General features: G+C 51.9%; 1 protein-coding gene and 1 long non-coding RNA gene across 2 annotated transcripts in view; both read right to left on the bottom strand.

Moving 5' to 3' along the window:
* Positions 1 to 24,958, bottom strand: part of LOC137473303 (GDNF family receptor alpha-4) — a 72,402-nt gene that overhangs the window by 37,117 nt on the left and 10,327 nt on the right. The gene's annotated exons all lie outside the window — the stretch shown is intronic.
* Positions 15,838 to 23,050, bottom strand: LOC137473302 (uncharacterized). Its single transcript, XR_010998685.1, has 3 exons — positions 22,558 to 23,050; positions 20,274 to 20,373; positions 15,838 to 16,438 (listed from the first exon to the last, which is right to left on the bottom strand). It is a non-coding gene; the product is annotated as an uncharacterized lncRNA (long non-coding RNA).

Genomic DNA, 24,958 nt, shown 5'->3' with positions numbered 1-24,958 from the left:
GTGTGGTCTCTGCTGAATTACTGCAGGTGCAACGGAGGAAACAAGGGCAAGGAGAGGCTACAAGTTAGGGTGGATACAGGCATCATAGGTATGAAGGATGAACAGAGGCTGGATGTGCTCACTGATCAGAACAGAGGCTGGAAGCAGGTCAGTGTAAGGTCGTGTGGAGCACAAACCACCTGTGGGTGGAAGAGGCTGAAGGTCTGGAGCCCTGGCCTGGCCCCTGGCAGGACCTGCACCGCAGCAGGACGTGCTGCACCGGCTCTGCTGAGATCAGCGCGTAGCTGATCCAATGCAGTGGAGTCTGCAGTGGGGCCAGGCAGGGCCCTGAGGCAGCAGAGCACGGGGTGAGGCAGAGCTGACCCCCCTCACACACCCCAAAGCATTGCATCCACTCACGGTGGTCAAGGCCCCAGGAATTTGTCTTTGTCTTGGTTTTCCAGAGAAGAGCTCTCATTGACAAGAAAACCACAAGAGAGAAAGAAGTCTGTTATCATCCCAGGAAGTTTGTTCCAGAGGTTAATCACCCCTCTTGCCAAAACGTGCTTTCTTTGGCTCCTTTGGTTGTAACTGGCCCAAATTCTTCCCCCACCTCTTTTTGCTGCTTTCCTGTGAGGATTAAATTCTTGGAAACCCTTTGATAACACAATCACTCATCTTCCTTCTGCCACAACTTCACTCCTTAAAACCTCTGTCCCTGGGAGGTCTTTGCAGAATTCTAGACAATTTCTGTAGTCGTTCAATCCACTGATCCAGTGGCTCAAAATCCGCCCTCCCAGGCATGGGGTGGGTGCCCGTCCCCACTTTTTTTGACATCCACCTCAGCTCTGCTGGTTTTCTCCAGTGTGGAATTTTCATCTGTGTGCCTGAAGGGTTTGAGTACTGCACACAACATCTCAGCAAATCATCAGCACTGCCTGTCTGCCATGGCCCCTGACTCCTCTCTCTGCTGAAATATCACCATGCTGTCATGAGGGATTGTGTTTTCCTCCATCCTGGAAACCCGGAGCCTGCACTCAGCTAAAGCAAACACTCACAGCATCTGCCTCGCTTGTCTGCCAAAGATGAGGATTTGTGTCTTCAGTTATTCAATACCTCCACACTGCAGATTTTTATCTTGTCCTAGAAGAGTATCAATATTTTTAATCATGCAGTTAAAGACCATATCAGAATGGAAACACACGGGAGGAAAGGAATTACACGGCACAGACAGCCTTGGATCTGTCACCGCCTGTCTCCTGACTGCTTGGCTTTCCTGCCTCAACCTTCTCTGATAATATCACACCATCCTCCCTCACAAGATACTAGTGGGTGTAATGTACCTGTGCTGACCTCCCACTGTCCTCAGGAATCCAGAATAAACACAGAATAAACAATAAACACTTCTCAAGCTGCCTTAGAGAGCAGCACCTCATCCTGCCTTGCTGAACCTCCTCCCTCCCTGATCCCTCAGCACCCGCAGAGCACACGTGGGGCCAGCAGTGAGCCCCACGTTCTCAGGGGAGGACTCTCAGCCTGCTTTGGGACGTGTGCATGCTGGGATGCTCCTCAGGTGAGGGCTCCTGGCCTAGCTGCTAGCAATGGGAATTGCTCAACCACTCCATGCCCTGGCTTCTCCAGCTGGGCAGTGAGTGTAGAGGTGCTGGCACACAGCTTTGAGAGCCTGGCTGTTCTGCCAAGTAGGTGACAGTCACAAGGTGTTTATTTATTTCTGTAGGTTTTGGAGCGGAGCTGGAGCACTGCAGAGCTGGGAGCAGGCACAGCACAGTGGTGTCTGTGCATGGCTGGCTCAGCTGGCCAAGGGCATTTGCTCCTGGCACGGCTGTGCCTGGGAGCAGATCCCAAAGTGCAGGGCCACCGATGGCCCTCAGTGCCCATGGGACACAGGGAGCCTCCAGTGCTGAGCCAGAGGCCAATTCAGAAGGGTGTGATTAAATAAGGAAGACGTTCCTAAATCCTGGAGGGGTTTTAATCATTTCAGCCTAACTTTGTTTTCTGGAGCTGAATCCCCTCTCTTTCAAGGTGCCTCTGTACCACTAATGGCCACATCCCCTCTGAAGTGCCTATTTCATCCTGCTCCCAATTCCAGTTTTCTTTGAGCTCTCATGGGGCATTTTCAGAGACAGATTTCATGGAAACACATGGAGGTGGGTTGAACTCTGACCTGAGAAGTTCCCCTGAGTTCAGCAAGCATCCTCAAGCCTCCTACACCTACTACAAGTCTGGGCTGATGGTTGGGGGCCAGGTATAGAAGCACACAGTCTCCCTGGCAGTCACAAACTGCACCTGGGATTGCATCACAAACAGATGCTGCTCACAAACTCCATTGTCCTTTGGCTCTGAACCATGGGCCAGCACCATCCCTGTCCATCCACCCCCTCCAGGCTGTCCCTCTCTGGTCTGCTTTTGTGAGCTGGGAATTTTGTACTACACTTGTGCTGCATATTCCAGCTCGCTGCAATGCCATTCTCCACAGAGAAACCCCCATTTCATGAAATTAAAGCTGGCACAGCCGGGTGAGGACAGGGCTGACTCAGACTGTTCTGATGCTATGCTGATCGACACCGGCCTGGGGGAAAGGCACACTGCTTCTCCCTGTCTTTGACTGAGCGGCCACTGGAACAAGAGAGTGAACAGATGACAGAATCAGAGATCATGAATCTAGAACGCACAGCTGGAGTTTCCCCAGCAGACTCACAATGCGAAAGATCCCAGAACAGGCCTCTGAAATATGAATTAATGTAAGGACAAGGTTTTAATCATAGTTACACTACTTTCAAACCACAGAAATTCCACAGAGCTCAGTTTGGTGACTCTGGGTGTTTGCTGACATCACAGATGCCTCTAGTGCACAAGGAACAGGCTTTGATCTTATTTTTGATGGTGTCAGTTCTTCACTGAAGTCAGTGGTGTATAGAAGTGTGAGATCAAAGGCAAGATTCATGAACTGCTGTGACTGGGTAGCTCTGCTTCCTCTTCTGGACACACAAATGTGTCCTGGGGAGGCCTTGGCCCTGCCAGTGGTCAGCAAGGTTGTTGCAGAGTTTCTGCTCTGAATCACAGAACCACGGGATCATTCAGGCTGGAAAAGACCTCCAAGACCACCGAGTCCACCCTGTGACTGATCCCCACCTTGTCCCCAGCCCAGAGCACCGAGTGCCACATCCAGGCATTCCTTGGACACCTCCAGGGATGGGCACTCCAAACCTCCCTGGGCAGCCTCTGCCAAGGCCTGACCACCCTTTCTGCATAGAAATTCTTCCTAATTCTCAGTGAAATCCTCTTTGTGGTGAAAATCAGAAGTGAAGGAAATGAAAATCCAAATGCTGGTTTTCATTTGCCATATACAGGACTGTAGCAAACGGAGCATCACAACCAAACTGCTGCTGAGCACTGCAGGACTTCAGCTGCCCTGAGAGCAGAGAAGTGTCCTCCAATCCATGCTTAGCAGTAGAAAATTGTGTGATGGATGTGTCTGTCCCATCCCTTGCCTTGTGGCACTTTTCCTGAACCATTTACAAGAGACTCACCCTCTGCAACCCAGACTCTTCCCTGGAGTCCCCAAGGCCACCTGGGAGCAGGTGGGATCACCCATTTTGGCCTGGAAATAGGGGAAGGGTCTGCATTGTCGTGTGCAGGTGAAATGTAGAGACACCTCATGCCTGTGCTGCCTCTTGCTGGAGTGTGAACTGTCACCAGAGGACACAAGGAAAAACGACACACCACAGCTATGGTCACGATGGATAGACTAACTTATTTCCTCTGACTCTAATAATTTCTAGTTCTCAAAAGGTGCCAGTGGATTGGAGGGTGAACGTGCCACCTCTCCAACAACACTGGACAAACTGCCAGTACATCAAATTCCCCCGCCTCTATGAAGGAATGCAAAACAATAGGTTGTTTACAGAAAGTGTGTGAGAAAGTTTTCTACAAGAATGTAAACTCAGAAGGCTTTAGAAAACCTCAAAAAATCAGGGCGACAGTGAACAAGGCCTGGCTGTGCCCCCACAGCAGGGGGACTCTGTGCCATGGTGGTTCACATCCACCACTTGGCCAAGCAGCCACTCAAGGCAGCCCCAGTGGAGATTCATCCACCTTTACACAGCAAACTAACCCGTGCTTCTTCCAGGGGAACGCGTCCCTGCCCACGACAGGAACTGGATGAGCCTGCAGGTCCCTTCCAACCCAACCATTCTGGGATTTTACAATTACAACACAGGAGAGGAAGACTGACAGAAATGAGCCTTGCATGCTCCCCGAGTCCTTCCAGTCTGTGCCTCCTGGCTGCCTTCCTGTGGATACCACACACAGGCCAAAGCAGAGGCAGAGCTGAGCCTGGTGCAGGGCTGGCCAGGGCCAAGGCCCTGCAATGGGCACAGCAACCAGGGATTCCCCTGGTACTGTGTTCTGTGAGGGACGCGCTCCTAAAACCAGAGAGCACTTCTGGGAATGAGGCTCCCACCTCCCCTCAGAGCTTCTGGATACAGAGCTCCTCATGAGAAAAACACAGTGGGGCTCAGGTCCAGAGAAATGACAGATTTCATGTGGGAATCGATGTCACTTGTTGTAAATGAATAAAAATACGGCAGCGACCTTGCATGTGGCTGGCTGGGTAAAGCCCTGTCTCGTGGCTGCCCATGGGGAGGGTGAGAGACCCTCTGTTACCTGGCTGCTCCCACCACAGAGTGGTGGAATCGGAGGGTTAGACCCAAGCTCAGCTGTGTAGTCACTGCACAAAGCAGACGTGGTAAGAAACTTCACCGAAACCAAAAGGAAGGGTTTGCTTCAACTTATGGAACCAATCCTTCCCTTCCCCTACTGAAACAAACTCTTCCCTACATTTTATTTTGGGCAAGGCCTATTCTCAGGGAAAAATTGTCCCAAATAAAATTTTTTAAAAGAAAATTTCTTATAGAATCATAGAATGAGTTATTATACAGAATAATAGATTAAAGGTCAGACGGGATCCTAAAGGTTGTCTAGTTCCAACTCCCAATAAATAATCTCTCCAAGAAAGGTCTCCCAAAATGCTGTGGGATCAAACATTTCTTTTTACCCACCCACAGAGAAAATGGAGGTGCACAGACAAAAAGATGACATATTTTTGCCTATAAATAGAAAACCCAAATGTCCCCAAACTAAGGCAAATGTGGCCTCTGAACTGCTGCTACCAGGCGTACTCCAATCCAGTCAGTTCTGCTCAGAGTTTTGCAGCTGGAGCTCATCTCTACAGATGCAGCTCAGGAGCCAAACCACCTCTTTTTTGGCCAAAACCATTTTCTCTTTTGCCAAAAATTCATCAGGTTGCTGGGACCATCTTTCTTGGCCCTGATTTTGTCAATATTTTCCAGAGAGCAGAGTCAAACTCCGAAGGTTTTGCAGCCCACTCTCAATTAAAGCCCACACCTGCTCCCTGGGGTTGGTTTTGGGCTGGGGCTGCCCCATGGGCCATGTCAGAATGGCCCCACAGCAGGCTCTGGCCTTGTTTTGGGGTGAGTCACATCCTCCTAGGTGGCCAGGGGATGCAGCCCACAAAGGGCTGTTTGTTGAGCCCCACCACACAGAGCCAAAATGCTCTTTGGCCCCGCACATGGAACGATGCAATGCGTTACCCACCACGTGCAGCACAACAGAGCTTGTGCCACTGGCACGTGGGACAGAGCTCCAGGGGTGATCAGTGCCTGCAGTGCCTGCTCACTCAGGTGCCACTGGGTTATGGAATCCCTGGATTGTGTGCGAGTGGCTCCTGGGGATGTGGGTGGCCTTGGCAGTGCTGGAGAATGGCTGCACTTGATGGTCTTAGAGGGCTTTTCCAACCTAAGTGATTCTTTGATGTTTCTATCATTCCTTTCTTATGAAGGAAAACCTGGGTTTGTGGCCATCAAGACTCACCTTGGGGATCTTTTGAGTTTTCAAGGACAAGAAAAGGTTGAGAAACTGACTGGGCAGTTTTGTACCTGGGCTTCTCTGAGCCCTCCACATGCATCCCCGACAGGTGTGCACTTCACTTGCACCTGGCACACTTCCATGATATCTTAAAGTCAGTGTTTCTCCTCCCAGTGCTCAGAAACTTCTAATCTTTGCTTATGATAAGCCATTGACTACTTGCCCTTTATAAAAGTGTGCAATGGGTGGATCCCCTCCTCTGCTGCTCACAGCTGCATCCCCCTACACCTTCAGACCAAATGAATCCCACTGCCCCTCTGGTTCTCCCTTGAAAAGGGCTGGAGCCCAGTGATAGCCTTAAGGATTCTATAATTCCATGACTCTGATGGAAATGTACATTTCTTCCTGAAGACCCAGACATTTGCAATTTTTGAGACCCATTTCCAATTAGAAATCAGCACAAGAAGAAGAAAAACCCAGAAGTTTTGTTTTCCAGTGAGTCTATGCAGTATAAGAAAACAAAAGCTGACGCAAGGCAAGGCTTAGCTGGGCATCAGAATGGCCACAGCTTCACCTTTCTCACTCCTCACCACCACTTTACAAGCCCAGGGCAGACCTAGGGACGGGTCCATGCCAAATCATCCTGCAGCCAAAGAGCTGCTTGCCCTCAGAGCAGAATCCCCTGCTCAGATCCCCAGTTCTGTCTGCACCCAGCTAACCTGCAGAGAAACAGCTACAGAGACAGCACCCTACCCAGAGAACTTGGTGAGGCAGAGCTTGTGCCTGGGCATGTACACTCAGTAAATGTGCTTTTAATCTCATTAGTCTTTGAAAGAAGCAGGGATGGATGAATCATCTGATGCACATGGAATAGTTTAGGGAATACATGCATTTTCATTAGCCTAACTTCTCCTCCAGCACTATGTATTAGCATGGAATTAACCCATTAATTCTATTGATTTCAGTTAATATTGTGCATTCCATTAGTGCTCGAATCCCCACAGACTCCTTTCCAACCATCTATAGGAACTGGCTTGTTTAATCAACACTGAGCAACTAATTGAGGCAACACTTTGGGTCATGAAGTGAAGAAGAAAATTGTTTCTAACTGAGAGAACAGGAGGAATTTGGGGAGGCAGGACGGAATTATTACTGCTGGAGCAGGGCCAGGGTGCCAGAGATCCCACTGCTGGTCTTGGAAGAAGTGCACGGGAGCTGTTCTGTGAGCACAGCTGGTGGAGGCAAGAGAAGATCATTTCACCTCTTCAGGGAATGCCTTGGGCTGGAAGGAGCCTCTCCAGCCCAACCATTTCCAATCCCCTGCCATGGGCAGGGACACCTTCCACTAGATCAGGGCTCCCAGCCCTGTCCAGCCTGGCCTTGGGCACTGCCGGGGTCCAGGAGCAGCCACAGCTGCTCTGGGCACCTGTGCCAGGGCCTCACACCCTTGTCCTAAAAACATTTTATTTATATCTAATCTAATCTAATCAAACCTCTTCTATTTTAAAACCATCACCCCTCATACAATAGCAGCAGGTCCAGCTAAAACACTTGTCCCCATCTTCTTTCAGTCCCTTTGGGCACAGGAAGGCATTTAAAGCTCCCCCCCAATCCTTCTCTTCTCCAGACTGAACACCCCCAAGTCTCTCAGCTTTTTCCTATGGGACCAGTGCTCCATCCCTTTGTCCTCCTCTCCTGAAATCCAGCCAGCACTATGCTGGCAGGAAACCTGCACCCTAAAACCCAAGTCAGCACTGTGCTGGCAGGAAACCTGCACCCTAAAACCACTCTGCACTTCTCAACCATCTCCTGTCCGTGTCACAGGCTCCGTCACAGCCTCTGTCACAGCAGTGCCTGGTTACCTCTCTCACTCCCCGTGTGTGCTCACAACCCCCCTGTCCCCGCAGACCCTCTGGGCCAGGTGTGGCCAAACTCTGCCCACCGGGGTGGTGCTGATGGAGCTGGTGTGGGGTGCAGCCCTGGAGGCAGCAGCTGCTGCTAGAGGAGGTGCTCAAAGTGCTGTGTCCCCAGGTAGGACAAGGAAAACTTCCCATCTCTGCAGTGCCAGACATTTCCCTACCACTTGAATGTAGCTCCAGGAGGGATGGTGTCACTTGGAGAAGTTCAGTCACCAAGGGACTCGGAGGATCTCCAGAGACTGTCAAAGTCAAAGCAGGGTCACAAAGATGGTGTTTCATGTTTTTAGCTCAAAGCCTCTGGAGTTTTTTTATTGCTCAGGTAGAAGGGCGGCTCTGCCTCTTGCAGCCTTTGCTTGGAGGAGAGGATAAATGAGGTCTTTGATGTAAAAATCCAAATGAAAGCAAACATGACAAAGTTGCTCTTTAAACGTAGCTTATTCACCAGCATCTAGCTCTGGCACTCACCTCCCTGGGCAGTCTGTGCACTGGACTCTCCCTCCCCAGGACTATGCAGGCTGAGACCATATCCATGACATTTTTTACAGCACTCTTCAGGAACATTTCCTCTCAAATTGCTTTTGCAAAAGACTGTCTTTATTCCCCTCATCATAAGCCCTGCCTCATTTTCAGCAGCAAGCTGAACTCTCTCTCTCTCTCTCGCATCCTGGCCTAATTATTAAACAACCCCGTCAAAGTACTCGGTTGTTTGATGATATTTTACTCTCAATTAGAAGTATGAATGTGCTCCATTAGGCTTCTAATATCCTTTATGCTCAGCCTGACATTTGGGGAGCTGTTTTATTACAGCTGACACTCTGGGAAATGGGGCTGCCATAGTTAGCATCAATAATGGTGTTATTGACCCCAATTTTATGGATGCAGGAGGATGTCTGGATGTTACACACTCAGTATCTGGAGGGCTCTCACTGTCTCACACCAGTGTCTGCTGCGGGAGCTCAGTCCCTGCCTTTTTGTGGAAGTGTGTGCTTGTTTTCTCACTCTGTTCAGCTCAGAGACACTTACCCGATCAAGTGTTTGGCAGCTGGTTAACACACAAAAAAGCTCATCAAGATAGTGAGGACTGAGGTTGAGTTCGTCATTGAAAAGCCTGGCAGCCTCTTAATAAGCATCAAACACAACCAGGAATCCTCAGGGCTGTTCCCACTCCTGAAACAAGCTGGTGGCACAGCCCTGGACAAGTCACTTCCCTTCTCTGTTAGCTCATTCTGGGGCTGAGTGAAGTTCCCCTCCACATCACCACCTCTCTTTAAAGCATGGAATCATGGAATGATTCCTTAAATATCATCCTTAGTGATACTTTAATATCACCCAGATCCACTCTCTGCCACGGGCAGGGACCTTCCACCAAACCAAGCCCCAGTGTCCAGCCTGGCCTGGGACAGCTCCAGGGGTCCAGGGGCAGCCACAGCTGCTCTGGGCTGCCTGTCCCAAATCACAGAGAGATGGTCCCTGCTATGAACGTTTTCAAGACAAAAGAGAAAGCCCTGATCCAAACAAAAAAGGATAATTGGGAAGCTGGTGTTGGGATGTGGGGATCCCCAGGCACGGTTCTCAGCTTCAAACCAGCCCCACGCAGTTCTTGTCTGGGAGGGCATTGTGTGCCTTTTCTGGGAACCCATTAAAGGGATCTCAGCCCACAGCAGGTGATGACAGGACGTCTCTGGTGCCCATCCTGCAGCAATTCAGAGCAGCACGGCCCAGGACAGAGCTGGGGACGGGAAGCAGCAGTGTGCTGTACCAACCCCTGATGCTGAGCCCCTGCACAAGCCCTCCATCCCCTCCTGCCAGGACACACACACGGGTCCTTTCCTCTGCCCAACAGGCACCTGGAGCAGCTCTCTGAGAGGTTCTAGTGAGGATACATAGGCATAACTCAAACCATTACCCAAAGCACTGCGTTTCTGAGGCTGCATTTGGGGTGAGCTGCAAGAGACACAAACGTAACCCTGCTGGGTCTTTCAGCAGGGACTGCAACAGCAGGCTTAGTGTCAAATTCAGCTGGAATTTGTAAAACCCATGTCTGACTGATGCTTTCACCCTTTGTTCCTTAGCAGACTACTGCACAGACTACTACAATTTCACAGAGCAAGAAAATCTTCCCCTTTTCTCTCCCCTCTTTTCCCAGCAGACATAAGGACCTTGGGACAAAAAGAAATGGACATTTTGGATCATGGGAAAACACCTAGTTCTCATCAAGCTGAGATTACTGCTGAACTTCTGCTCCATTTCAGTGCTAAAAAGTGGAATATCTTGCATTGAGGGCAGTTATTGTACTCTAGAGCCTTCTCAAAATAATAAAAACAGCATCCATCCATCCATCCATCCATCCATCCATCCATCCATCCATCCATCCCTCCCTGTGGGTTTTTCATGCAAAGAAACAAGGCAGGCATGGGCTTGGCAGAGTGGAGAGGATTTCCCAGGGAACACCAAAAATCTGTGGCAGAGAAGAGACAGCCCAAGCTTCCCCAGCAGTCCTGTGGTTCCAGTCTGTATTCACTCCTGACCTGAGAAGTCCTGCTGAGCCTTGGATCCCTTCTGCCTCTGCTTTGTGTCTGCTGCTCTGGCATGACAGTGGTCTGCCTGTCAGAGGTGCCAAACCCTGTCCATGCTCCTCCAAAACCAAGGCATCAGAAGGGTGAGTCAGCACCTGTCCAAATGGAGCTGGTTTTTGGTGTCCAGGGATTCCACCTGGGCTCCTCTGTCTGGAAAAACTGGACTTGCACTGCACTCGGGATCTCCAACCCTCCTCCAAAACATCCCTGGCCAAATGTCCTCGAGCACTTTCAGCAGCAGCAGAAGGTCCTTCCAGGCACCACCAGGGACCAGGAGGGGGGAACCCCAGTGCCACAGACAGGAAGGGACTTGCAGGAGCAGTTTGGGAAGGGAGGGTGGAGCTCAGTGCCACCGGGGGATGCAGGAGCAGGACAGTCTCTGAAGCTGCCCCAGCTCCCCCTGCAGCAGTGCAGGCTCTGGCAGCCCCCACATTCCCATCCAGGGGTGCCTTTGGGCCCCTTCAGAAAGGCAGGGCTGTATCACAAGGAGCTCCCAGCTTTTTCCAACAAGGGATGGAAGCTTCCAGACCCAATCACCCCCAGGAGATGTTTCCTTTCCCAGCTGGGTCTGCCCTTGGACACCCACACACACCCAGCCCCCGCTGCCCTGCACTGACCCCAGCAAAGTCAAACACCCCTCGTGCCCCCCCACAGCCTCCCCAGCACTCACAGCCCTCCTTCTGCAACAACAAAGCTCCAGCTCTGCCTCTCAACATCAAATCTTATCTCCCGAAACCACTCCAGCTCTGCTCACCTGGGATCCCAGCTCTCCCTCTCATCTGACTTTAATAGCAACACCATTCCCCTCAAAAGGAGGAGGACGGAGCCCAGATTAAAAGGAGCTGTTTAGCTGGCAGCAATATTCCCTTCCTTTGCCCTTTGATTTTTGATTTTGTTGTTGCTGTTGTTGTCGCTCTTGCATTTTTTATTGAGCACCTGGGCTGAATGGCAGAATAAAATCGAACTTCCCAGCTGAGACCACACCACATCTGCTTGGCTGTGCAAACCTTAGGGAAAAACGTGGGCAATTTCCATTTTGGCCAATTACTATGGGGGAATCTTTTATTCTGGTGGGAAGGTGGATAGGAGGAAGAAAAGCCTTCACAGGCACCAATTATCTTCTAAAGGAATGCTGGTCACTTGAAATTGTCGAGCCAGAACTCCAGCACACCTGAATCAGCAGAGATCCCTCATAAATACGGGGATGAAAAGCTAAGAATTTCGCTGGGAATGTGGGGGCTGGGTGTGGATATGCCCATCTTTGTTTTGATATCACTGCCATTCTCTTTAATTTGGTTTGTGTACTTTTTTTCCCCCTTCCTTTTGCCCTAGGCATTGGAAATCAGCTCATTTGCTTGGGATCACATTTCTGTGATTTAAATTAATCCCAGGACACAAGCACTCCTTCCTCCTACCGTTGCCAAGCATTCACGGGTCCTGCTCTGCTGCTCTTTGTGCCAGCCCAAACTCCACACTCACAAACTAGCTTTACTTACTTTGTTTGTGCCCAGTTACTTTGCAGAGCACCTTCTCTTCCTGCTCTCCCTCTCCATCTCCCCCGTTCTGTCACCTCACGAGTGGGTCCTAGCTGGGCACCTCTGCTGTGCCCATCTCTGTCTGTTTTCCCTTCCTCGCCCGGGGCTGGAGGAGCCTGCAGGACCCTGGCAGAGTCCAGGCTGCTGCTCCAAACCCCTCCTGAGGCTGAGCTCCTCTCGGGAGCAGGGCTGTGCTCACCCAGGGGAGGTGCGTGGGGATGGTGAGGGTGGCTGGTACCTTTCCGGCCTCCAGCTCTTCCCACTCCGTGGATGTGGAGCCCCAGAATGATTTGGGTTGGAAGGGGCTTTTAAAGGAGTTCCAGTCCCCCCTGCCGTGGCTCCAAGCCCTGTCCAGCCTGGCCTGGGACACCCTCCCTGAGCAAACGTGGTTTCTGTGCAGATCAGTGACCCTCAGAGGCTTCTCTTTGGGGAACATGTCCAGCTTCTCCCACGTGAACAGCCACGGTGCCCTGCTGTGAGGGGCTCACGGGTTCTGTACCTGACATCTGCCCCTTGAATCGCTCCAGAGCCTTGGAACCACTCCCGAGAACCTCAGAACTTTCAGAAAATGGTCCTTCCTGGAGTGACAGGGAGGATCTGCACAGAGCAGAGACACAGGAGGGGGATTCCATCTCTTCAGCCTTACTTCTGACAGATATTTCATGTTGGAATTCCCATCAGGGAGCTTCCTCCCTGGGCGCCTGCTGGTGCTGCTGTTGCAGCAGGGCTTCACCTGGGGCTCCTCTGGCTCCTATGACACCCAGAACCCAAAAAGCGCCTTACCAGCCTCTAAACCTTCTTCCTGGGTAGAGGCAAAATATAGAGAAAAAAAAAGTCATCCATCCCAGGCCTGTCCCTGCTGAAAGGTTGTTCAGGAGGAGAAAAGTTCTCCTGATGTTTTAAACACTAAAAATATGATACAGATGGGTGCTTGATACCATGGGCAAAAAAAAGGCTGTGTAGTGCAGAGTGTAAAAGCCTCCTTACAAGATTTTAAATAAAGAAAAAATTATGGAAAGGCTGCAAAAAAAGAGAAATAACCTTTTGTGATGCCAACAGACTTGTCCTGGGCAAACAAGAGGAATGGGAGGGGGTGTGTGGGGGAAATAGAGTTGGATGATTTAACTACTTGGCTTTGGTTCCTGGATCTTTTCTTGGATTAGGAAAAAATGAAGTTAGAAAGGAAAATATCAAGCGATATTTGGAGTGGCCATGTAACAACAGCCCTGAGCCACAGGACAACTGCAGCCATAAGTAAAATTTCCAGAATCACTCTCTCTGCCTTAAGGTCAGACCTTTGAAGGGAAAGAGAGTGAAAATGAGAGTGCCAGTATGAGGAAACCCATTGCAAATATGTAAAATACATGATGGCTTTTTAGCTGCTTGCATTTGGATTTGAGAGGAGAGTGTTCCCACGGGGACAAAGGGACAAGAAAACAACCTGGAGAAGCAGACCCCGGATTCAGAGACCCCAGGAAGCTGTCAGTGTCGTGTCTGTGACCCCGACTCTGAAGGGAGGACTGTGAGAGTCTTTCTCCCGGGGCAGCCCCTCTGCACTGCCCCCAGCAGGGTCAGGAATCCCAAAGAACAGGACTCCCCTGCCCCAGGCCCCCTGCACGGGGACTGCAGCACTGAACAGGGAGTCCTTTTGCTGGGGTGCACACATCCTACTTTTCCTTTCCAAGTTTATCAAGTTTCTAGTCTTGGGATGCTGAGAAACCTGCACTAAAAATCCCTGACAGGACCCCCAGGTAGGACCTTGCAAGCAGCAGCTTCTCCCCTGCATTTACTTGCTCTTAAAGGAATGCGAGGAGTTTGTTTTCTCAGTTGAGGGGGAGTGCTTTCCCAGACGCTAAGGAAAGGCTGGCAGAGGGGTCTCCCCCAAGAGCCACTGGAGCCTGCACAGCCCATTTTTACCCATTAACTACCACCTTGAGATGGATTTTCATTTTCGTTTAGTTGCTGAGCTAAAAATCCTTGTTTTCAACTCATTTGCTCCTCTGCCCAGCCCGACCCTCCCACGATGAAGGGCTGCTCCTGCTGCAGCCCTGGAACATCTCAGACACTGCTGGAGCCCAGGCTGCACATGCAGCACCCGGGCTCTCGAGCAGAGCTCCCACCTCTGCACAGCAGAGCTCCCACCTCTGCCTACAGAGCAGATAAAAACCCCCTCAGCAGCATCCTGCACGGAGCTGTGCCTGGAGCATTGCTCAAGCAAAGTGTTTTGGGGCCACACAAAGAACACTGCAAAGCTCTCCGAACCCAAAGAATAATCCATTTGCATTTTGAGGTCTAGAGAGCAAAGAAGACCCACACAGCCGAGGCCTCCAGGCTGGGGTGCTGCACGAGGAGAGAGAGGAGCTAAACCCACAGATGGGGCTTGTGCCAGGGGAGGCAGGGATGCACAAGGTCTCCTCTGCCATGGGGGCTCTGGTGAGAAGGAATGTGTGCTTCAAAGGTGGATTTATGACTTGGTCAGATTTGATGCTGACAATTCACATGCAGATCATTGGGGTGGGGGGTGAGGAGAAGCACACAGCTGGCTACTTCTGGAAGTGAGCAATGTTTTGTTGAGAAAAGCAAAGACAATGAGTAAAGAGCCCAGGGTGTGTTGAGGTGTGGACAATTGCCAAGCAAAGCACAGCAGCAGAGCAGAGGACACTGAAGCCTCCTGTGCCTGTCCCCCAGCAGTGGCAGCACTGCTGGGAGCACAGCCAAGCCCTCCCAGTGCCCATTTCTCCTCCAGTCCAAGCCCAGTCCTCAGGCTGGAAAGGCAGGCAAACAGCATTCCGTGGTTCTGGGACACCCCTGGGTGAACCCCTGGGGATCAGAGAGTACTTTGATGGCTCCAGGTGCACTCAGAATTCCACTGCCAGCTCTGTAGAGGTGTCTTTGCTCTCAGACCCCGAGCCCTGGTCTGTGCCACAGCCGCTTTGATGTGACAAAGGCCCCCAGCAGTGACCTGCACCCCTGAGAGCAGGGGGGCACAGAAACCCCCAGAAACCAGGTGTGGGTCTGCAGAGGCTGATAATAAACCAGCCCAGCCAAAGTTAGCTCAGCTATCAAATATTACTGCATCATCAAATGCAAAGCTTGGTTTGAGCTCCCCACAGCTTTCATGGCTGCGTGAGTGACAGAACAGCGCCTGTGCTGGTTTAATTAGTGCCTCCAGATTCCTTCGTTTCTTTTGCCAGTTCAGTCTGTACTTTTTGGAGTATTTATCCTTCATTAAAATAAAGTGTCTGAAAGACTTTGGAGCCTGAAATACCTTTTTTTTTTCTTTTTTTTTCGTACAGCTGGAGGTCAAGGCTCAGGCATTTAAGACATAGTGCTGCTAAAATACACTTGACTGCCTCTCCCTGCACATCAGCCAGCACAGTCTTCTCCACACACATCTGGAGCAATCCCCCCTCTGTGCCAATCCATGTGCTGTCCCTTCTGCTCAAATACTGAACACATTCTTGTGACTGATCTTGAAATGCAGCAGAGCCAGGGTGACTGGCCATGACTTGTCTTTCTTAAAACCCCCCCGAGTTTAACTGTGTTTTCTTCTATGCTCCAAAATCTCCCAGCTGAGGTCCCCATACTCAGAGATGTAGAAAGCACCTCTCCAAGCTTCACTTATTCAGGAATTTTACTGAGCTGTCCCATGTCTTGGGGGCTCTGAAGGAGTTCTCAGTGGGATGAGCCTGAGAGGAGAAGGAGCTTCTTACAAGACACGAGGGAGCTGCAGTGGAAGAGGAAATCCAGCCTGGACAGACCTTGAAAGGGTCGAGGTAGACTCGAGAAGAGGGAATGTTCTGAGGTGCTGGGGCAGCCCAAAGGGTGCAGCAAACACGGGTGAGACCCGTGGGGTCTCTGACCATGGTGGTCTGTGGCATGGCAAAGCGATGGACATCCCTTGTTTGATACCCGGGGGAGGAGGTGGGTAAAATTCCTAGGAAATGGAATGTCATGTACTGAGGGTCAAAGAACAGTTCAATGCATTTATAAAAGTAAACAGACTAATCAAGACCTTTATGTAATAAAAGGATTTTTCTGTTGTTAGTCAATTTATTTTTGTCTCAGTTTGATCAGCTTTAATAATGGTCCTGCAGCACTGTTCTTGTTCCCTCCTGTTCAGTCAAGAAGCAAAATGGGAAAGAGGAGTTTCTCCTTCCTGCACACAGAGGGGATGAGGCATTGCCCCATGTTTCAGCCCAAATCCATTAAATCCCTAATTCTTCATCTGTATCACAATGACCCAGCACTGAGTTACCCGGCTGTGAGCTGCACTGACCCTGCCACGTATTTTCTCTGCTATTTAGCAGCTGTAAGGAAGAAAAACAACTGTTATTATCTTTTGGATATTTTTTTAATCCTATTCTGAACCTGCTTGTCATCACGAGACAGAGTGAGAGGAATTCAGACTCTGCAACGAACACGGGATGGGGATGTTGCTACTTGACAAGAATTGTGAGGCTCTGAGTGATGTGCTGGGTACTTAATGAAGCCACCTAGCAAGGCTGACATATTTGCATTGCTGTTAAAAGAAAATAATAACAATAATTTGAGGCTGTCAGCTCTGCCCTGACAGCGCTGGAAAATGCCTCTCATTTACCCACAGACACAAAGCAGCCTCTGCTCCTGCTGTGCCTGCACTGCTTTCAGAGAACCCGCCTGCTCTGGGACACGGCTGCTCCCTGCTGAGGATGGCCTCCATCCCTCTGAGCCACCTGCATCCCCCTGTCCCAGGCTGGGGCACGGGGGCAGCTGCCAGCTCTGTGCCCGCTGTCCCACAGCCCTGGGTCGTGGCCACGGCCCAGCTGTAGGGCAGGGGCTGAGGCCTGGGGACATTCCTGGAGCTGGGGCACCCCAGGTCCTCGTGCAGAGCAAAGTCCAGCCCCAGCACAGGCTCCAGGGCAGCAGCATCTCTCACCAGGGAGGGTGGCAGGGGCTCTTGCTGCCTCCACCTTCGTGGCCCTGTCCTGGACCTTCCTCCCTCCATCCCATCCTGCCCTGCAGACCATGCCCTGGCCTGCTGCACTTTGGTACTTCAGTGTCACAACAACAGCTGAGGGACTCTGCAGCTGCTGGGGCTGCTGACACAAAATCAGATTCTGTTTCTTTTTGCTGATGTGCGCTTTGGTTTTGAGTGTGCTGGCTCTGGGTTTTGTCCTTCCTTCCTTCCTTGGATCCTCAGAGTCTCTCAAGTCAAACCTCAGCCTGCCTGGAGGATTTTCAGCATTCCCAGTGCCACCCATCACAGGGGCCTTGGGGGTCATCTCTCGCTTTTCTCAGAAAAGCAACTCGCTGCTCTTGCCACAGCGCCACATTTGAGGTGACACAAGAGCTGCTGGCACCTGAGCGCCACAACCTGCTGCTGCCCAGCCGGGGGTGATGGCATGTCATGTGTTCAGCTGGGCTGGGATTCACTCAGGATCCCCGACTGCAGCTGGGCTTTGGGCTGGGAGGAGGGCTGAGCCTCTTCTCCACTCTAAAAGGCTCCCACTCCACAGCAGGCTTTGCAGGAGAGGCTTCACTGGAGAGAAAGGCACCAGGGAGGAAAGCAGCAGTGAGAAGTAACAAGGAGAACAGCAAAGAGAACTCTGGACTGGGTAATTTCTGCCCAACAATTGTCTCTAATAAGGTTTGACTGTATTAATTAATTGAGATGTGCCTTGGAGAGTGGGAGCTGCTGCTGATGGAAGCCAGCCAGGAAGGAAAAAATCCTAATTTTCCCTGCAAACCTTCTGACTAGACCAGATCTCTGAGCTTTGGTGGAGCAGGCTTTGGGGAGATGGGCAGGTTTTCAGGGCCTGTGGCACAGCCACAGGTAGGATTTGGTTGTCACAAACCGCCAGGAAAGGTGGCCAGGGGTGGAGAAGGACAAGGCTATGCAGTGGGACCAAGAGGGGTCATTCCCTCACACAAGCTTTTGATTAATTTCCTACATGAAGCCAGAAGCTCTGCTCTTTCCTTGCCCGTGTAGGAATAAAAAATAAGGGTGTCATTGCTCAGAGGTTCAGGCCATTGGCAGGGCTAAGACCAGTCCAGTCCTTCACACCCACTGCCTGTGCTGTGCCCCACACGGAGCCCTCTGGGGGCAGGGGCATCGCTGGGCTGGGGGGACCAGGACTGCAGCAGGGCACCTCAGACAGGGACCTCCTGCAGAACACTGCAGACCTGGCTGCTGAGCAGCTCCCTGGGGAAGGAAATGCCTCAGCCCCTGCTGGAGCCTGCCCTGCAGCTTGTCCTTGGAGAAGCAGAGCTCAGGTGTGCCAGCCTGGGGGCTCACATCCCAGGGAGCAGCACCATGGGTCAGGGATGCAGGGAGCACACGTCTAGAGTTTGCACAGACTTTTCCTGAGTCTTGGGAAGTGTGCTGGAAAAGGTGCCCTGTGCACCTTTCCAGTTTAAAGGTCAGCTAAGGACTGGCAGGGAGAGGACAGAGCTGAGCTCTCCAGCTCTGCTCTCCGGCCCCAGAGAAACTTGCTCCTTGCTTTGAGGGCTGTGGGGGCAGCAGCTCTATGCCCTCAGCCCCCTCCATGGATCCGAATTCCTGAACATCTCCAAGGACCCTCCCACTGCCCCTGCAAGAAGGGATGGATGTGGAGAAACATCCTGCAGCCCTGTGACCTGACAGCAGGGCACGAGCCAAGTGCCAACACAGAAATATCAGCTTACCCCACAGAAAAATCCCCACTGGAATAGAGACATGTCTGTGTTAGAGTCTGTGTGCCCCAGGGTTCTCCTCATGTGATTTTTCCTCTTGGAAATTTCAGCCTGGGAGCAGAAGGAATCTTTTCTATAGCTGTTCACTCTTCCTAATTTTTTTTCTAATTTGGATGTTAGTGACTGCATTTAAATTAAACAGAGCAAAAATGTTGCTGACAACTCCTGTAACTCCTATTACAGTTTCTAGACCCAGGACTTGAGAAAATGTTGGACAGAGGTGGGTAATGCCTGGCACAGGGTTCAGATGTGCAGGAATAGGAGATGTTGAGCCAGTTCTGGGATTCCCTCCTGCTCCCTTTGGACATGATTGCAACACTCTTGGAAAGAAACTGTCCAGCTTTCCACAGATGCTTTTTCTGCCATAAGAGGGAAATAATCGAGACTGAAACCACTTCCACTAATTGTCTGTATTTTAAATCTGACGTGGTGCCAAGTTCCTGCTTGGAAATTGTTCAAGCAGCTGTCGTTACCAGGCTCCCCAGGAGGACGTTTGCACAGCACGTGGTCATCGAGACCTGGGACAGGGCTCAGTCACAGCCCCTCCTTACACACATCCCAGGGATGGACATGGGGACATGGGTCAGTCACAGCCCCTCCTTACACACATCCCAGGGATGGACATGGGGACAGGGGTCAGTCACAGCCCCTCCTTACACACATCCCAGGCATGGACATGGGGACATGGGTCAGTCACAGCCCCTCCTTACACACATCCCAGGGATGGACATGGGGACAGGGGTCAGTCACACAGCCTCCTTACACACATCCCAGGGATGGACATGGGGACAGGGGTCAGTCACAGCCCCTCCTTACACACATCCCAGGGATGGACATGGGGACAGGGGTCAGTCACAGCCCCTCCTTACACACATCCCAGGGATGGACATGGGGACAGGGGTCAGTCACACAGCCTCCTTACACACATCCCAGGGATGGACATGGGGACAGGGGTCAGTCACACAGCCTCCTTACACACATCCCAGGGATGGACATGGGGACAGGGGTCAGTCACAGCCCCTCCTTACACACATCCCAGGGATGGACATGGGGACAGGGGTCAGTCACAGCCCCTCCTTACACACATCCCAGGGATGGACATGGGGACAGGGGTCAGTCACAGCCCCTCCTTACACACATCCCAGGGATGGACATGGGGACAGGGGTCAGTCACAGCCCCTCCTTACACACATCCCAGGGATGGACATGGGGACATGGGTCAGTCACACGGCCCCTCCTCACATCCATCCCAGGCATGGACAGGCTGCCGTGTTTCTGCCTGTGGAACATTTTTAGCTCTGTAAAGGCTATATCATGACATAATTTTAAATCCAAAAATAAAACCAAAACAGAAGGCAGATACTTTCCCCCAAAAGACAAAGGATTCTAAGTATCTGCAGAGGACGAAAGACATATTTGCAGAGGAAGAAGTGGGATGAGATGTTTTCAATGACCTTTGTTTAACCCAGGACACCACCAGCTCACAAGCCCTGCGCTGGCCTCAGCCATGGTCATTCCTGTGGTGCTTTCTGGAGACCATGGCTGCAGAATACACAGATGTTTCAAGCAGGGAAGGCCACAGGACTTGGGGAGAACAAGAACCAGAGGAATCATGGTGATGAGCTCAGCTCATGCGAACTCACCCAAAATCTAGGTGTACAGTAGATATCTGGTTCAGGCCCACAGATTCACCTCCTTCTCTGGTACCCAGCTCTCCCAGGAACCCATGGGAAGCTCAGTGCCCTGATACAATGAAAATACCTCAATATTCTGGAAGGTACTATACAAGGCAAGGAATTGTTCCTTGGCAGGGTGCGAGGCCCTGGCACAGGTGCCCAGAGCAGCTGTGGCTGCCCCTGGATCCCTGGCAGTGCCCAAGGCCAGGCTGGACACTGGGCTTGGAGCAGCCTGGGACAGTGGGAGGTGTCCCTGCCAGGGGTGGCACTGGGTGGGATTTCAGGTCCCTTCCAACCTAAACCGGTCTGTCAGTCTGTCATTCTGTCCTTAGATATGCCAATCACTTGCTTTTCCAGCACAACCCCTTTCACCAGCACACAGCCATTGGCTACCTGTGGCGTGAACAGGTAAAACCAGTAGAAATTCACCCAGAAAAAAGGAAGAGAAAGTCCCTGTCCACGCTTGTGAAGAAGCAGGAGGGTGAACATGGGTGTACCAGCAAAGCTCCGTGCCTCTTGTATTTCCTGTTCACATTAGCTGGCTGCTGTCCCGTTGGAACTCGGCCTCAGAGTGTGCACGCGGTGCTGAGAAGCAGTGAGAAACGTGGTGCTGAGGAGCAGAGAGTGAGAAATGGCCAGCTCCCGGTGGGAAGCGTTTCTTTGGAGGCTGAGCTCAGCCCCGTGCTGCTGAGGCTCTGGGGTTTGAGCTGCATGCCCACATAAAACCAGCCCGGACAGCATCTCTGCCTCTGGGGCGAGAGAAACACAGAATTATTGAATGCTCTGAGTTGAAGGGACCTTCAAAGGTCATCTAGTCCTCCCCTCCTTTGATGAGCAGGGCCATCAGGCTGGTCAGAGCCCCGTCCAAGCCGGCCTTGAACATTTTTAGGATGGGGCAGCCACAGCTTCTCTGGGCACCCTGTTCCAAACTGCTCCTAGCTCCGTGGGCTGTGTCAGCTCCACAGAAGTGGCTCTGGCCTCATTTCACGTGCAGGTATGCCTGGCCTGAGCCACGAGGGTGTGGCTGAGGTGATGGCCACGTGTCCGCGTGTCCCGGCCGGGAACGCGCTCTGCACTAAAGATGCTTTGGCATTAATGTGTAAATTAAAGTACGACTGCAATAACAGTCAAAAGGGAGCCCAAAAGTGAACAGAGAAGATTGATCATGTGCATATTTTTAGTGCTTTGTGACTGTGAATGTTTATCTGAAAAATGAGAGTGAACAAGAAACACTAACGCTACAAATAAAAATAATAAAGGGAAATACATCTCTTGTTTTTAAATTATAGATTAAAATAGGAAACAAGGGGGGATATAGAAACATATATCTCTTTGTGGAGGCTTTCTATAACAATCATCATAAAATAACACAGCAGTACCTGACAGCTTAAATAAAGACAGGAGCTGAGGCTCCTATCTACACATTTATCTCCTCTGATCCAGACAGGGTAAAGAGGCATAAAAGGCTGGGATAATAACATCTTCCCTGCACACCAGCTCTCAAACGATAGGCAGATTTTCTACTCGGTTACTCCACATAATGTCAGCATTGTTAGAAAACAAAAGCACCATGAAGGAACATCTTTTTCCCTCCTTCTCTTTCACCCTTTTTTCCTTGTGATCTATCACCCTGTGATTTCTGTGTAACACACAGAGGGGCAGATCAGAAGCTCTGCTGCCCTGGATTTGTGGGCCAGCAGGACCAGGAACGAAGGGAAGGGGCAGCGAGGTTCAGATGGGAGCACACCATTCCAACACACAGGAGCAGAGAAAGCACCAGGCAGCTCCCCTAATCCCTGCCCCTTCCCTGTGCAAGCACCAGGCAGTTTCTCTAACCTAATCCCTGCCCCTTCCCTGTGCAAGGTCATAGGAGCTGCTGGAGCCAGTTCCTCACAACTCCTGCCCTGGCCTTGCCCTCGGCCACCCACACAGTGTGGGCTGGACAGGGCTGTGTCCCCCCCGAGCCAGCAGCCTGGGGAGGCACACAGACCTGGGGCTGGAGCTGACAAAAGCCTTGGTCCAGCCAAGTGCTCCCTGCTCTCCAGGCTCTGTCACCAGGAGGGACTCAAACTCCGGGAGTTTCTACCTGAGCCTGTTCTTTCCCCAGTTCCTCTCCTCACCAGCAGTCTCCTGATGCCCCCAAGCCACTCTCCCACACCCCTGACACGTCCAAGGTGACACCACAGCAAGAAAATACAACCTGGGGAGTTCCTGCAACAAGCCACCCACACTCCTAAGAAAAACCGCTCACCTGGTGTCGCAGCACATGTCGCAGTTGACATGGCCACGATACCCAGAGCATCACCACACAGTTTCAGAACGCTTCACCCCACACAGAGGAACACCACACCTCCTCAGAAGGCTGCAGGCATCTGCCCCTCCTGTTCTCCAGCCCAGCCTTCCATCCCCTCCCGTTCCCGCCCTGCCCTGTGTGTCCTCTGTGCCCTGTGAGGTTGCCCAGCACACCTGGGCACTCCGTGTGCCATCGCTGTCAGTGCTGCTCACCTGCTCCTCACAGCTGCACCCCTGGGGATGGGGCTCATCCCACTCCCAATCACCACAAACTGTGTGCCTGCAACCTGGCACAAACCCGGCAGCACTAGGAAAGCAGCTGGATTTCTACATCTCCTTCCACACATACCTTTTCTGCTCTGAGCTAACTTTTCCCACAGTGGGGAGCACGAGGAGCTCATTCCCATTTCCAAAGCTTGTGGGATCTGAACTTCTTCTGAAACTTCTTATCAAACAAGGCTGGATGGGGCTTGGAGCAATCTGGGCTAGTGAAGGTGTCCCTGCCTGTGGCAGGAGGTGGAAGGAGATGAGCTTTTGGATCCCTTCCAACCCAAACCACTCCATGAAGGTGTGATTCTGTCTGATTGGCCCAAAAATACTGGGGGGGGGGGGGGGACAGACTGACATACACAAGATTCATTTTCTCAGGAAAACACAGTTGGAAGAACAACACAATTAAATTGTTTACCTTTAGTTGAATCAACGTGTTAATTCTTACCAGCCTGCAGGGTTTTCTCCAGGGACACCTATATTTGCCCAGCTGATTTGTTATGAGAAGACAGAGTTCTTAGCCCTTACTTGAGAGGGGGAAAAATCCTGGCAGCAGCAACCTGTATTTTTTTGAAAACACTTACTTTTGAGTCCCAGCATAACGGAAGGTGACAATGGGAGTGATTGTCCAAGCTTGACTTGGAGCCAGCCCCTGGGGAGGGAACCTCCAAACTCCTGCCTGGCCCAGCTCCATCCCAGGGAGAGCAGGGCCAGGTGTGACAGAGGAGCTGTTCTGTCCTGGGAGGTGCAGAGGGGGACACTGGGGTGGGGTACCACACGCTCGAGTGCAGAGGAGGAGCCAGCTCAGCCCCAGGAGCCAAGGCAGAGCTCAGGGCTTGCCCAGACCCAGCTCCAGCATCCAGTGGCACTGGGACCGAGCAGCACCACCTTCCCACGGGACCTTCCACACAAATTTGGGATGTACTGGGGGAAAAGGAAGGAGCTGTGGCCAGCCCTGGACTCCAAGTGCTGCAGGCAGCAGGGTGACCCTCTGCCTGGTGACACTTGCTGACGCAAAGGCCACTCTGGCCCCTTGTTTGACTCCTGGGTGCACCCAGGACCTGCAGACCCTACACAGCCATGCACTGGTTATTCCTCATGCCTATGACTCACAACTCCCCTGAAGAAATTCATCAAGCCTCAAGGATAACTCACACTGAGACCCTGCAATTTATTTTTCCTTTATAAATGAGAAAGAAAAATAGCCTAAACATTTCACTCCTAATACTCAAAACTTTTTCCTTCACTGCTTCACGCTGCTGCTGTCTCTCCTCCCCTCCCTGTCTTACAGGAGTGTGACTAATCCTCTTCTTCCCCTGGCACTGTTACCTTGGAGGTATTTATAGAGTGTGATCATGTTCTCTGCCGTGTCTTTCTTCCCTCGTCAGCTGTGGATAAACCAGGCACCCCCAGGCATCTCTCCCGTGCCTTCTCTTCCTCTTTGAGGCCGGGCTCAGGGCAGTGCAAGCCAAGCAAGGCTTTTCCTGCTGGAGAGGGCAGGGCAGGGCTCACAGAGCTCTGCAGGGAGCTCCTGGTGGCCTCGCAGGCACCAGCCTGGCCTGGGGCTGGCTCCGGGTGCTCTGGGTTTGCTCACACACCACCCCTGGGCAGATTGGTCTGCTCCCCGTACATCCATCAGCCAGGGCCACCATCTGTGTCCCGTCAGCTCCTGTCAGGGCCAGCGCTCTGCCCTCGGGGCTGGAGGCAGCAGAAGGGAAGGCACGCAGGGCTGGAGGAGACCAAACTGAACACCTTTGTCCAGCAGTACCTGGGAGCTGCCTGGGGAACGGGCAGGGAGGGGAAGGGAGGTCTCAGTGCCCTGCCTCGCTCCTGAATCCAGGAAAGTCAAGGTCCCAGGGGCCCAGAACTGCCCCAGCCAGGCTGTAAACTCCCCTGCCCTGCAAAGCAGAGCAAGCCCTCGCACGCCAGCTGGGAATGGTCCTTGGCTTGGGAGCAGTGCCCAGGACAGGACTGGTTGGCCATGGCCAAAACTTCTTCAGGGATTTGACAGGAGGGACAAGCAAACTCCCATGGCTCCAAATGCTCCTGGGCTCTGGGTGGCCTCTGTGACCAACTGAAGTCACCAACTC

Source organism: Anomalospiza imberbis, chromosome 4 (genome assembly GCF_031753505.1).
Source record: "Anomalospiza imberbis isolate Cuckoo-Finch-1a 21T00152 chromosome 4, ASM3175350v1, whole genome shotgun sequence".
Lineage (NCBI taxonomy): Eukaryota > Metazoa > Chordata > Aves > Passeriformes > Viduidae > Anomalospiza > Anomalospiza imberbis.
Note: the sequence above shows the minus strand (reverse complement) of the source record. Positions and strands in the feature narration are given on the sequence as shown.